This window comes from Etheostoma cragini, chromosome 1 (assembly GCF_013103735.1).
Source record: "Etheostoma cragini isolate CJK2018 chromosome 1, CSU_Ecrag_1.0, whole genome shotgun sequence".
NCBI classification, from domain to species: domain Eukaryota; kingdom Metazoa; phylum Chordata; class Actinopteri; order Perciformes; family Percidae; genus Etheostoma; species Etheostoma cragini.
The window spans coordinates 28389440-28402658 of record NC_048407.1 but is presented as its reverse complement, the minus strand read 5'-3'; positions in this window follow the sequence as shown (position 1 = coordinate 28402658).

Below are 13219 nucleotides of genomic sequence, written 5' to 3'. Positions count from 1 at the left end.
AAGATGACCACACGATGGTGGTCTTGCCTTATGTAAGATGAAAGAATACCATTCACATGAAAGGGAGAGAAAACATATTGCTCTGGCAGCGTGCAACATTCTTACATTTGGGACTTTATAATATAATATGCATCTTACAATCTGAAATCTAGACATGTTTTCCTTATTTGCAGAGATATTAGCTCAATGTATTGTAAGCCACAGTTTCATACTAACACTTCATATCTGTAAAGTGTCCGTCCCCTATCATAGGCCTCCCCCGACTTAGTGGGGATTTGTGTTATTAGTACTTTCTGGATCAACATATTCGCGCTTGGCCTGGAGAGCTTGACAAGCTTCATGGTGAGTGCATTACCACCAACTGTGAGCCATTGTACCTATTTCTCTTCCCTGGCAACAGCAACCTTCCACTAGGTGGCACTAGTGTAGCACTGCTGCTGGGAGAAGAGGCTTCTGTGCCGTTGCCATTGTTTAAGTCAGCACCATTCCCTTTAGCAACTGACTACTACTTCTATACTGGCTAAAAAATGCAGCAGTGATTAATTACTGGTTCAGTGTCAGTACAAATTACTATGCAGTATTCAAAAAGAGGCGCACCAAAGCTGCTATGCCACCAAACAGTGCACAAAAAACAAAATGAGGAGCTTTAATGTCATTTGGAGATGCATCCCACAAAGCTTCTCACCACATAAATATGTATTACATCTGCAACTCACTTAGACATGGTGAAACTGGCCTTTGGGGTAGAAACCTGTGAACTTGCATAGATTTTCGCTAACCACTCCTCCATAGGCCTTAAGCTGTACGGCTTTTGCTTTTACTGATAATCATCCCAGCTGACCTGTATGTGGAGGTTGTGATCTAATATACACTTTTGATACGCGTGCGCCAAAGGCTTTAAGCTGCTTGCATACACCTGGACAATGCCATTAAAGTGGATCAGGGTCTGCCGAATAGCTTTATTACAGTCAGCCGTGTGGAGCTGGCATATGCAAATATCCCAGAAATCCAAATGGAGAAATGTAGCTTCATTAAATTTGGCAATAAAATATTTGCAATACCTCATTGGCCTCTAATGGCCATAATGAGTAGTAAGACTGAATCCAATCGGTGTGCGTAATATTTAATTTGTTTGGCATTTCACAGATGGGAATGCATTTAGAACTGTGAGTAGACATGAGATGTCATTACAAAAACCAGGACATAGACGAAAGCTTGCCTTGTGGTGAGGCTGTGCCACCATAGAGCCACAAAGACCTCCACTCTTTCCAGTAGAGATGTTTCCCAGAATGCTTTTATGGAATATGCAGAGGCCTGAGCCTCAACCACATACTGGAAATGCCAGTGGTTGATTTTACCATATTGCGTTTCAACATATTAGGTTACCGGAACTTAATTAATGCAATTCCATTCCTTATAACTATCTGCAGCTGGCTTTTGTCCAAGCCCAGATAAGATTGGCCGGCAGACTACGCATGCCAACTCAGACGATACCAGAGGAATAAACAATGAAGCTGCTTGTCAACTGAAAAAAGAGGTAAATGCAGATAGACAATGCCAGTCCAACGCTGTTTTGCAGACTACAAAATTTGCATTATTTGCACTATAATCTAGTAAGTGCAGAAACTGATCCATCACACTGATAGTCGGATCGGTAATAGATTTTTGTAAGTCTTTTTATTTTCAATAAGCAGCCAAGTGATACACATGGGTAAAAAGGATTGCCTCATTTTATGGCTGCATACGACAAATAGGTCCCTCCACATGTCTGCCAACAAGCTGTCAAATGTTGCGTGTACAATAAGTGCTCAGTAGACACTTAATTAAATGTACTACATGCTATGTGTAATTCTATTTATCTTTAGTTTGCCATATATTCAAAAAATATGTTTTGCTGGTGGATGTAGCAGCTGTGATAATAATAAAAACAATGCTAACAGGAGAGGAAACAATGAAGACTACAGTGTATGAAAAATTCATAGCACAGTGCAGATGATTATATTCTGACAGGAGTATAAGGCTCAATTTGATCATATCCTTTCCTTTTTAGGGCGCTACAGCAATCTATTCTCTATTCACAAACTAGCTAATCAATAACGATCCCCAGCTAATGTAAAGATGCTTTTCATACACAACGCCCCTCACAGTGTAGTGCTAAGATAAATTGGCTGTGACCCAAGCATGACCCTGGCTGATGTTCATGAGACCATTAAATGTTGTGCAAAGAGGGTGCTGTGGGGTTCTTTGTGTGTGCATGCGCATTTGTGTGTAAGTATGTGTGTTTGTATGTGTGTGTGTGTGTGTGAGTGTGAGAGAGAGATACACAGAGAAGTAAAATAAGACAAGGGGCAGGCTGGGCAGAAAAAATAGAAACAGAAATGTGGTGAGGGGTGCACACATAAACATGAGTTACACATTACTGCTTAATCTCATCTGCTTTTAACAGATGTTACTTAAATACCAGGCAACCTTTTTTTTAAAGGTGTCTGGGTTTTGAAATAAGGGATAGAGTATATTTATTTTTATTCATTTATTTAAACTCTTTATTTTTCAGTTTTCCAAGCTTTCTGTGCTGTTCTTGTACTAAAATGAGACAGTGAGTAGAATTTGGTATGCAGCCACATTAACCCTTAGATATGTCATTGGAACATACACATACCAAAAATGACCTGCATTAGAAGCATTCACTTTTAATATGCTACAAGGTTATGATGGATCTGTATTTTTCATAGATGTTGTAGTTATCTTTTTAAAAGAAAAGTAAAGAAAAGGAAGTAACAGTATTGTTGTATTTGACAAACAACCTCAATTCTATTTTTATTTTATAAATTTATTTATAAGGACATTGCACATTTGTTGACATTACTGTAAACGTGCCAGTGTTAGCCAGGCTAATTTTCAACTGTTGTCCGTTGGCAAGATGTTATGAGAACTCAATTGACTTGGTCAGTTGTTCCCAGATGTCAAGGAAGCAAGAAAATAAGCAAAAAAATACTCGTTCTGGCTGTAATCATTGCACACATGTATGTTTCATTTTATGCTATTGCATTCACTTCTGCTTGGGCAGATCTAACACTTTATTTACACCCTTCTGTGCAGCGTTGTGGCTTTTGCCACCCCACACCTTCCTATTGCTTCAACGATTAAATTAATTGTGTCCTCATGTGTGGTCTGCCATGCTCCTTTGTGAGCTGGCTGAGGAAATGCTTTGATGATTTAGTGATTAGTCCAGGTAGTCTCCATCTGAAATGTTAGATAAGTCTTACCCCATCACTAATTCTTTATCCAACATCTATGAGACCATTTCAGCAGACATCTAACGGCGATGTCAATACTAAAGAAATACAAAATCAAGAAAATGTTTTAAATAGTAGTAATAATAGTAGTAGTAATCAATCTCTGGCACCACCATCATCACATGCACTTCATTATACTTAAATATTGGTGTGGTTTTATTTCAGTTAGCCCAAGAGCTGGTTTGATTTGCATTGAGAGATGATTTTATGGAAAGTACCCAATGCCAATCTTTAGGTAAGATGAAGTGTATGTGATGATGCGGGGCTATTTTAATTCCAAACTCTAAGGGAACTTTATCAGGATGCATAGTATCCTGGATCCATGAAACAACTGGCCTTTAACAATAGAAATCTGCCTGCCTCTATGGGAAGTCAACATACAATTGTGTATACGTATGCTCCCTCTATTGTGAGGAACAACATTTATTTATTCACAATACATTATTTGTTCACAAATAAAATGGGTCTCCTTGAAGGTTGTTTTTTTTCCCTAATTTTCTCAATGAAGGCAGTAAAATTAATATCTAAAAAGATGTTTTTTTTATTCCTCTTTTTAGTCAACTTTAACATGGGTTCATAAACTTATGAGCACCACTGTAGACCACATCCAAATAGGAAAGGGTCCATGTCCGGATAGAGAGGTTGTGAGGTGGTTTCCAACGGGTTGCAACCATTCTTTGCCGCTGTAAGTCCAGAAAACACAGCACGTTTCTGATTCCCAGAGAGCTGAAGGGCTGACACATCAGTCAGAAACAAGACATTGACAGTAATAGGCACAGTTACAAGGCGGAAATTTTAGATGCAATACTGTTCCAGCACTGACCAACGAGAAAGCCCTCCCAGATCATGTGAAGATATACGCCTTGTGTTTTTATTGGGCAGAAAGTGCATGAAGGACTGTTATTAATCATTTTCACATGGTGCATTTTCACGGGGGTGAGATACGTCCTACAAATGAAATTGTAGTGAATCTGCTGATGGTCTGGATTGCATGATGCTTCTGGAATGCTGGACTCTACAACATGCCAGTCGAGATCAACTTTCAGTCCTTGGAAATTGCGTGCCCACATCCTCTCAATAGGAAGCCGCCAGATATTACTAAGAACTGATAAATCCTTGATACCATACCACAGTTTATAGGTTGCACTTCATTCAGCAATTGGTTCCACACTAAATTGACAACAAAATAATGTTAACCCTCATGTTGTCCTTGGGTCAAATTGAACCGTTTATAGTAAAAAAAAAAGAAAAAAAAGTCACAAAAAATGGGCCGTTGAAATAAGCGCTGAAAATGTAAACATAAAAAAAAAAAAAGTGACAAAAATGTCGGAAAAAGCGATAATAATGTTGGAATACAGTGACCATTGTTAACGGGAAGACAACACAAGGGTAAAACTGGCTTGAATTAGCATTCAGAAACACAGTCTCTATAATCATATCAGACAACAAAACCAAGACACATTTAGAGAACAAGACAAACCAATGGTCTAAGTTCATCAGGCAGTTGTTTCAGTCCGGATACTTCCCCACGGCACCCTTCGCAATAGAATCCGAAACGTCGGCCGGAGGAGGACGGGGCGCAGCCCGTTTCACATAGTCCTCAGGCAGAGGTGAATGCTCTATACTGGACACCGTCCCTGATCTTCAGTGTTTCCGGACAAAGCAGGGAAAAATCCCGACTCTTGACTCATGTTGAATCCATGGTTTGATTATGCTTGACAGTGAAGTTGCTGTGATCCAGGGAGAAGCAAATTTTCCTGCCCTCAATGATGAGCGGAGATTTCCAAGCAGCTAATAGGATAGCCTGCCTGGTTGTGTAGCAAAGCCCGTTGAAAATCAATGTGCGATTAGTAGGGGTGTCCTTCTTTGGGCTATCACTATAACTTCGGTGGGCTCTGATAATCTCGATCTGAGCATTTGCTAGATTCAGGAACCACTTAGGCATGGACCGTGAGAGATACTGGATAGCATTGGCACATCCAAGCCCCTCTTTTAGCTCGACGATGCAGATGTTGCATCTTCGTTTCTGTCTTTCATTTCTGATAGCTTCACCTCCCGCTCTTAACCAGTGTTGGCATGGTTGGCAAAAAAACCTGTGTTGCTTTCCAGTGTGGTTTTTAGGTTGTTCACATCAGATCTGATAGAGCCAAGGCTCGCAGTTAGAGATGCTAGCTGGGAATGGATAGCAGTTATCTTATTGTCATTGTCGATCCCTATCTGTTGAAACTAAGATTGAATCTGATCTGTTTCTCGAGCAATGCCTCTGCAATGGTGTCCAAATCGGCGCGTTGTCCTTTGTTCTTGTTTGCCGTTCTGCTTTATGTAACTCTAATGAGCACAAAATGGTAAAATATCAAAGTTGGAATCATGTAAAACAACTATTTGACAAATTTGGGCCAGGAGCTACACCTTAAGCCGCCATCTCTGTCCAGCCGATCACCCAATGTCAAAAATTTTTGTTCCCATCAGTCACTTAGACACACAAACAAAGGAAAATAGGGTTAAAACTCCAGGTTTTACCTACCTCTGGGAAAAGAAAATGGTAGTCCCCCTATCATGGCATATGTAACACATGCTTCATTACATAGGAACAGCATTTGTTTACAGCGCAAGCACACCACTCTGTTCCTCTGTTGTTGTTTTTTTTGGCTCAAATAATAATTTAAGTTTTTTTTCCAGGTTGAAAGAAACGGTAGTTACCTTTTAAATAAAGAGTTAATTCCAGGTCAAGAAATTCTTGTTTTCTGCGTGACATGTTCCAGGCTCAATCATTGATTTCCGCTAGGCTCCACTGGGTGATCTGTATTGAGGCAGATAGCAAAATAGTAGATTGACAGTAATGGGAGTTCACCATGCAAGGTCACCTGATAGAAATACATGAACATCATCTTCTACATCCATGTGATGGATTCCAGAGAAAAATGGTGTGTAATTTCTGAAAAATGATCCCAATTTGCCAATTAAATTCAGCAAATGCATCACTCTCCCACAGACAATCCATTTATTTTGTGTAATATCTACAATGAGGACAAATGGGATGGTCTATAGCATGTCACAAATAAAAGTTGCTAACAATTTGCACCCAAACAATGCATGACATCGCCCCAATTACTTTAATGCCATTGGCACTGCAGAGATCAACTGTAGAATCATTAGCTTATATTAGCCAACAGACATTGAGTGGAGGATGCCACAGGGGTAATGTGAATCTTTACACATGTTGCGAGCAAAATGATGACAATTATTTTCGTTGCACTGTATCTATGTGCTGTGTGTCCCTGATCCTTCTAATGGATTACCATGGTGTCCATGGATTCAAGGGTCAGCTCTTGTAGCTCTGGGGTAAGACCTCACTGTACTGTACTTATCCCACAGCGTTAAAACGCTTCCACTCCGCTGTGCTTGAGGCATTGTTGAGGTAGTGAGAGGCCCCACCACAGCAGTTTGTCATGTTAACGTAATCCAGAGTGATGTCTGGTTAATTTGTGTCCCTCTTCTAATAGCCTTGTATATAAAAATAGTTACCAGCAGGATGCTTATTTTATGGATTTTCACCTCTTGAGCCTCAGAGGAAATTAGTATTTGAATTTGTAATCAAGTCTCTTTTAAAAGTTGCATCACATGCAGAGGCTGAAATGAGGAGACAATTAACCTGCACAGCAAAGTGGACAAGAGGATCTGACAAAAATAGCTCAGAATAAAATTAAGTCAAGTTATGTATTTCATGTGCTGTTCTAATCAGGTTGGCTAAATACTTCATTATCCAATCTCAGTAACATGGGTTGTAATATGATATAATTGTAAGTTGAGCAATACACCTCTTTTAACACAATGTAATATAGCTTTTATAGAATTGGCAGACACACAACAAATAGTTACAGTGTATAAATGTATTTATAAAATGGGAATTTATCAGGAACCCAATAAAAACAGCCTTATTTAAGCTGCATGACAATACATTTTGCCATTATTCAAAGTGTTTTTGGATGACTGCACGAGCCCGTGGTTTTTTTAAATAGTTGGAGGAGCATTCTTCAGCTTCTTTGAAAGAATGAAAATCACCAAAATGGGATGTTTTAATGTCCCCTCCTGTGCTGAACACATACAATATATTAAAGCAGGCTACATGGCACTCTACTCAATCAGAAAACAGTTGAGAACTATGTCTTCAAAATGTTTCCTTGACATATACTCTATGTAGGAACCAGTTTTTAAGGACACACAGGAAGTACGGAATGTTCACAAACTATCAATTAAAGCTACCATGCGGACTTTTTTTGTAACAAAGACAGTTTTTCTCTTCCAGATTCAATATTTTCCACCTAGCGCCACATTAAAAACATGCCAGGTTCGCATTAGGAGTCTGTCATGTTGTACAAAGCAAAGCATGAGTAGTGACTCATAGGGACAGAAAGTTAGGGTTATTATTAATAAGTGGAGGAGAAAGAACATTATGCTGGCAAGCTGGCTCATGAGCCAGCAAATTGAGCTTGCAAAGTACTAAAGCACCACAGTGATAGGTCATTAAGATACCCAGAATGGAGCTAAGAAACACAGTTCTCACCATAAGGATTCTGTGTACGTCTGAAAACAAGTTTTCTTGTATGCACAACTGCTAAACCCTCCTAGTGCTGTAGAGAAACATTAAGACAGGTTCTCTATGCAAGTATTGGCTCTATGCAGAACCGTTACGGTGCATGAAGCTTCAAACAAAGGTCTTCAGCTGCTAACTTCTCCCACAAGCAAATGCTTCAACCACTTCAACTCAGATCTGCAATATTTATTTGGATTTGTTGGAGTATAGAACTATTAAACCAGCAGGTTCTATGAGGAAGCACTAATGGTTTTGCAAACATCAGCAAACAACCAATGAAAGGTTGAAGGGGCCCTTGAAATGGTGAACAATCTATAGCTAAATTGGTTGCCAGTAAGAGCCACAACATGCTCAAAATAGTAAACAAAATCATTAACGACAAAGCTCTGAATAGATTTAAATTACATTTTGAAGGCATACATGTTAGAAACAACAGTTGTGCCTTTGTAGATACCCAGATCCTTGGGAGATGAGGTTTTATTCAAGCAATCGTCAAGAGCTGAACTGAAAAGTTATTACTGGAAAGGATCTTCTTGTAAATGATGATTACCTATCTGTCTGCTGCTCAAGGACATACTTCCATTTCTTCATGGATAAATGGTATTTGATTTGAAATGATCAAAGAAAGAAAAAAACACCATCTCTGGGACAAAAACCCTTTGGAGAACCAGGATTGGGATTTGCCTTCTATCATTCACTCTCCATCCCTAGTTTCTCTAGGGAGCGCTGACCCACTAACCAGGAGGTCACTGACTTGTGTGGTCACCTCTGATTTCCTAAGCTAAATAACTGTCTGTATTACTTTTGGTTATGCATTTTCTGTCTACACTTTTAAGCGTTTTAGTTTTTCTCTACCATGGAAGTAATGGAATTGGAAATAAAATGTTTAAACATAAACAGGAATAGCAAGCAATTGGGTGGCATTGGGTGGTAAATATTCAACATTGGTATAATTTGGATACTGAAAACCAAGGAAAACAAAAACATGTTACTGCTGTTTTACAATGTAATGTATGCACATGTGCACTTATGCCAAGTGTCTGTGTGTGTGTGTGTGTGTGTGTGTGTGTGTGTGTTACCATGAGCATCAGCACTTTTACTTTTTTACCTTTAATAAATCAGAGTTTAATCTCCCCTGTTCATGACTCCACATACATAACAAAATAACCATAAAAACCATGTATGAATACAAAACAAGTTGTTGAGATTCACCAGTGTTACTTTATTAACACAGCAAAAATACCAAAGTACGGTCCCATTATCGTTGCAACAGAGATAAGAACGTGAAAAAAGCCCTTTCCAAAAGCAAGATCTAACTAATCAACAACTCTCTTTTCCAGCCCATCTGATATACAAATTGTGCCTAATGAACCTTGCAAAATCAATTACCAAGGTAATACTTTGCATGCTAGGGAAACCAAACACAGACTGCATGATGCATACGTAAACAGACATTACTCACTGCAGATTATTTTGCTCCATTTACATTGCATTAGCACTAGAAAAAGCAAACTGACTGGTGCATATTCCTCAATCATGTTCATTACATTAAAATGCAACTAGGCCAGATACAGTACATAAACCATATCCACCTAAAGACTAGTTAGAGCATCCATTACACCCACACACTCTAGCTTGGTTAATGTTACAACATGCTGGACATCAAATAACAATAATGTGTATGTTGGAAAAGCTAGGGCATAGAATAATACAGCATAAAGTATTTAATTGACTCCTGAACAATGGATGATGGTACTTCATTCTTCTGATGAAGTTCTTTTAACATGCTGATTTAGCCTTGATACTTTAGCATGCAATACTTTCTCATACATGCTGAAGATAACATTCTTAATGTATTGTTTGACCACGCTGTAGTTTAGGTTTAGGGCATGAAAAGAGAGAGCTTTACGAGTCTGTTCTTTGTGGTGCCTTGAGACTTCGATTAAGCATCTATCTAAACTTTCACATGCACCATATAGGAAGCTTTTTCCAGAATGAATTGGCTTTTGTAAAATGTTTTGAGGTATGAGCCTAATAATGAAAAGAGGCACAGCACATGCCCTGGATACAATTCGTCCTTCAGTGCCTGGTCCGTTGCATTCACAATAAAATGGTATGTGATCAACGATATATCATGCTTGGTAAAAAGTTGTTTAACTGTACATCAAACTTTCAAAAAGCTGATTCACAACTCTTCTGCAAAGTAACATACTGGAGAATTTTCTGTTTCTGAGCAGTGGCACGAATCTAAATCTGGCGTCATGAATTATTAAAGCCCCCTTTATGGAGCTTTCTTCAGAGGAGAATTTCCAGCACAGTATAGTACAAGCTTGACATCAAAAGGAGCAAAGAAAAGGAGCCAAATGTAACGCAGAAAGTATGTCCACTGAAGTGTTTGCGTCGTTGTTCTGCACTTCAACATAACGGCAACTTCAGTCAGATGAAATGTGGAGCAGAAGCTCAATGATTCTGAGGTGAAACAGGGAGAGAGGGACTAGTGTCTCTTTACATGGTCAGAGGGGGTCTCTTCCACGGCAACCATCATTTGAATGCAAATCCAGAGGAAATAAAAAAACTTGAGCAACCTTATTAGATGATAAGACATTGACAGGAGAGAGGATTGTCGTCTGCTGAAAATCAGTCAACAATAAATAGTTTGGGTTTGGAGGTGAGTGTCAATTGTGGATGAATCACTCATCTCTGTGTCATCCAACTCTGCATGCCTAGGTGAAATTGCTGTTGGCGCTACTTTCACGAAACATTTGATCTCATCCCTAAAAGTATTTCGAAATGGCATTTCAGTTGAGTTGGAAAGTCCTGTGTTTTATGACCCACCCCGACCTCCTCCCTACGTGGCCAACCGTGTTCTTATACGACAGCAGCAGTCATTGGGTTGCATACAGCAAAACATACGTGGAACGCTTCGAATTACAATGCTTAACTTTTTGTAGCTATGTGAACGAATGGTTCATGAGAACAGGCTGCTCTGATTGAGCGTGATTGAGCCTTCAACATGAGTTTACAAAAATCGTTATGATCCGAAACCTTTCAAGGCAGTTTAAAGAGACATACTATTGCATTGGCTGACATATTCCTTCAGTACAGTGAACATGATAAGTTTTATTTTATTTCTTTTGTCAAGCTAATCAAACCAGCAAAGCTGAGTAAAAATACAAAGCTGTGTCAGTGAGAACGCTCAGGTGTGGTGCTGTTTCAGCAAACCCAACCTTGTCCTTGTTGGTATGGCAATGTCAATAAGCAATCAGTCGTTGCAAAATCCTGAATTTTTAAATGTGATCACTGTTTTTTTCATTTATAACAATGGATCTCTAATAGCCAAGCCATCTCATTTTACAACTACAAGACAGTGTTAATAACATAATGTAAATATTGTAATTTTCTGGTTTTGAATCTGTCCAAAGTAGTTCTTGTCCCGACTATATTTTTTCAAGTCCAACACCACTGGGTATAGAGCAACATTAGGAATTGTGTGTCTTTCGCCTTTTTTTTTTCTCCATCAACTCTGTAGAAAAACATCTGGCTCTTTGGCTGCTGAATTCTTTACTACGTTCACCAGCTAGTCACTGACTTGGTGTTTAAGAGGGGTCTTTAAAGCTTTTTAAACACATCCACATACCCAAACAACAGACACGTTGATTGTCATGGACTCCTAAAACAACATAAATGCATATGATGGTTCTATATACTGCCGCACGGTGACTGTAACATGACCGCGCTGGAAGTTTTAATCATGTGACCTTTGTATTAAAACGTGTAGTCACGTAATCCTGTGAACGATGGAGGAAGGCAAATTTTAAAGGATGATATCTTGAGAATAGTTATTTTCCAAACAGAGATCAAGCAAGATCTCCAAAACAAACTATTCACTTATATATGATAATTAAATACAAAAAAGTACAGTGCCCTTTCAAAATGTGCCTGTTTGGAATGGGCCAGTTGCTTGGCCTGTGGTATTGCTGCTTAAAGCTTTCTCCAAAATAGAATTGTACCGCGAAGTTGCTCGCAGAAGGACCTCAAACCACTTAATATGCAACTCCACTGTATTGCATGCTACTGACTTAAGGTGTAGGCTGCATTTACATCAGAGGAAGACATTGTACCACCATTTACCTGACAGAGAACGTCGCAGATTCAGAATTGAATCACAAAATATCCCAATGAAAATGTGGGGTACCTAACTGTAACTGCACTGTAACCGTGTCACATTCTAATAAAGGGCTGAGCCCCACTTAAGGTCTGATCCTAGCATCGCACCTGGTTATTAGTGCTATTATAAGTTAGCAGTAGACTTAATTAACTGAATACAGGGGGAGTCAGAGGAAAAAGGCTTTCCGGTCAGCTCTGAGATAGTTTTGCATTGCACAGCACTGTTGCGAATGCTTTGAGATTAGGTTTTATTCTGCCTCTGTTTAGAAGTGGTGAATGTATAGGCTACAGCTCACTGCAACTTAACATGATATAGTGTCTGTCCTTTATTTGATATTTAGTGTTGGCAAATGGCTTTTTATTGAGATTCCTCTAAGCAAAATTATATACACAGAAGAGCCTTTTTTTCCAACCTTATTCAACACATCAGTTGAGACGTTTCTGTCAGCCATCCATTTGTGCAGGATGCAAAATTTGCTCGGTATATCCAGCAATCATGTTATGTTAGAAGCTTCAAAAAGTGAACTGCAGCTCAAACCTTCTAAATTCAACTCAAATGTTATTTTGTCTACTCCCCCGCATTTCTCGATAATTACTCTACCAAAAGGGAATAACTAACAACACTACACTAACACCTTTTCAAAATAAAATGAAAATACCCTGAAATAAAATCAAACAGAGAACAATTCCAAGTGCCAATCACTTTGCAATCCTTTATACCGCTCAACCTACTTGTAACAAATCTGTGTAATTTTGAGGTGCTAATTAAACACGTTTTTAAAACCAGGGACTTTATTTAATTATAGTATTTTAATTGTTACCCCTCTAATTTTAATCCTCTCTCTCTCTTTCCAAATTACCTCATTGATTTCTCACTGTGAGTTAAAGTTTTGTGAAGTGTTCCACTGTTACCCACACAGTGCAATATTTTATTAACTGTTTAAATAACAGTTCTGGATACTTTAAGAAGGATCAGTTATTGAGACACATTGATAAACACTAAAAATGTCCGTATACGCATATGCAACTACATTATAGTGTGAACACATGTGTTATAAACCATATAATGTGTATGTACTTAGGAATACTGAACAGTCAGGATAAATAAAGTGTTACCCATTTTAGTTAGGGTAAGGTTTTATTTGAATGGACAGGACCATAA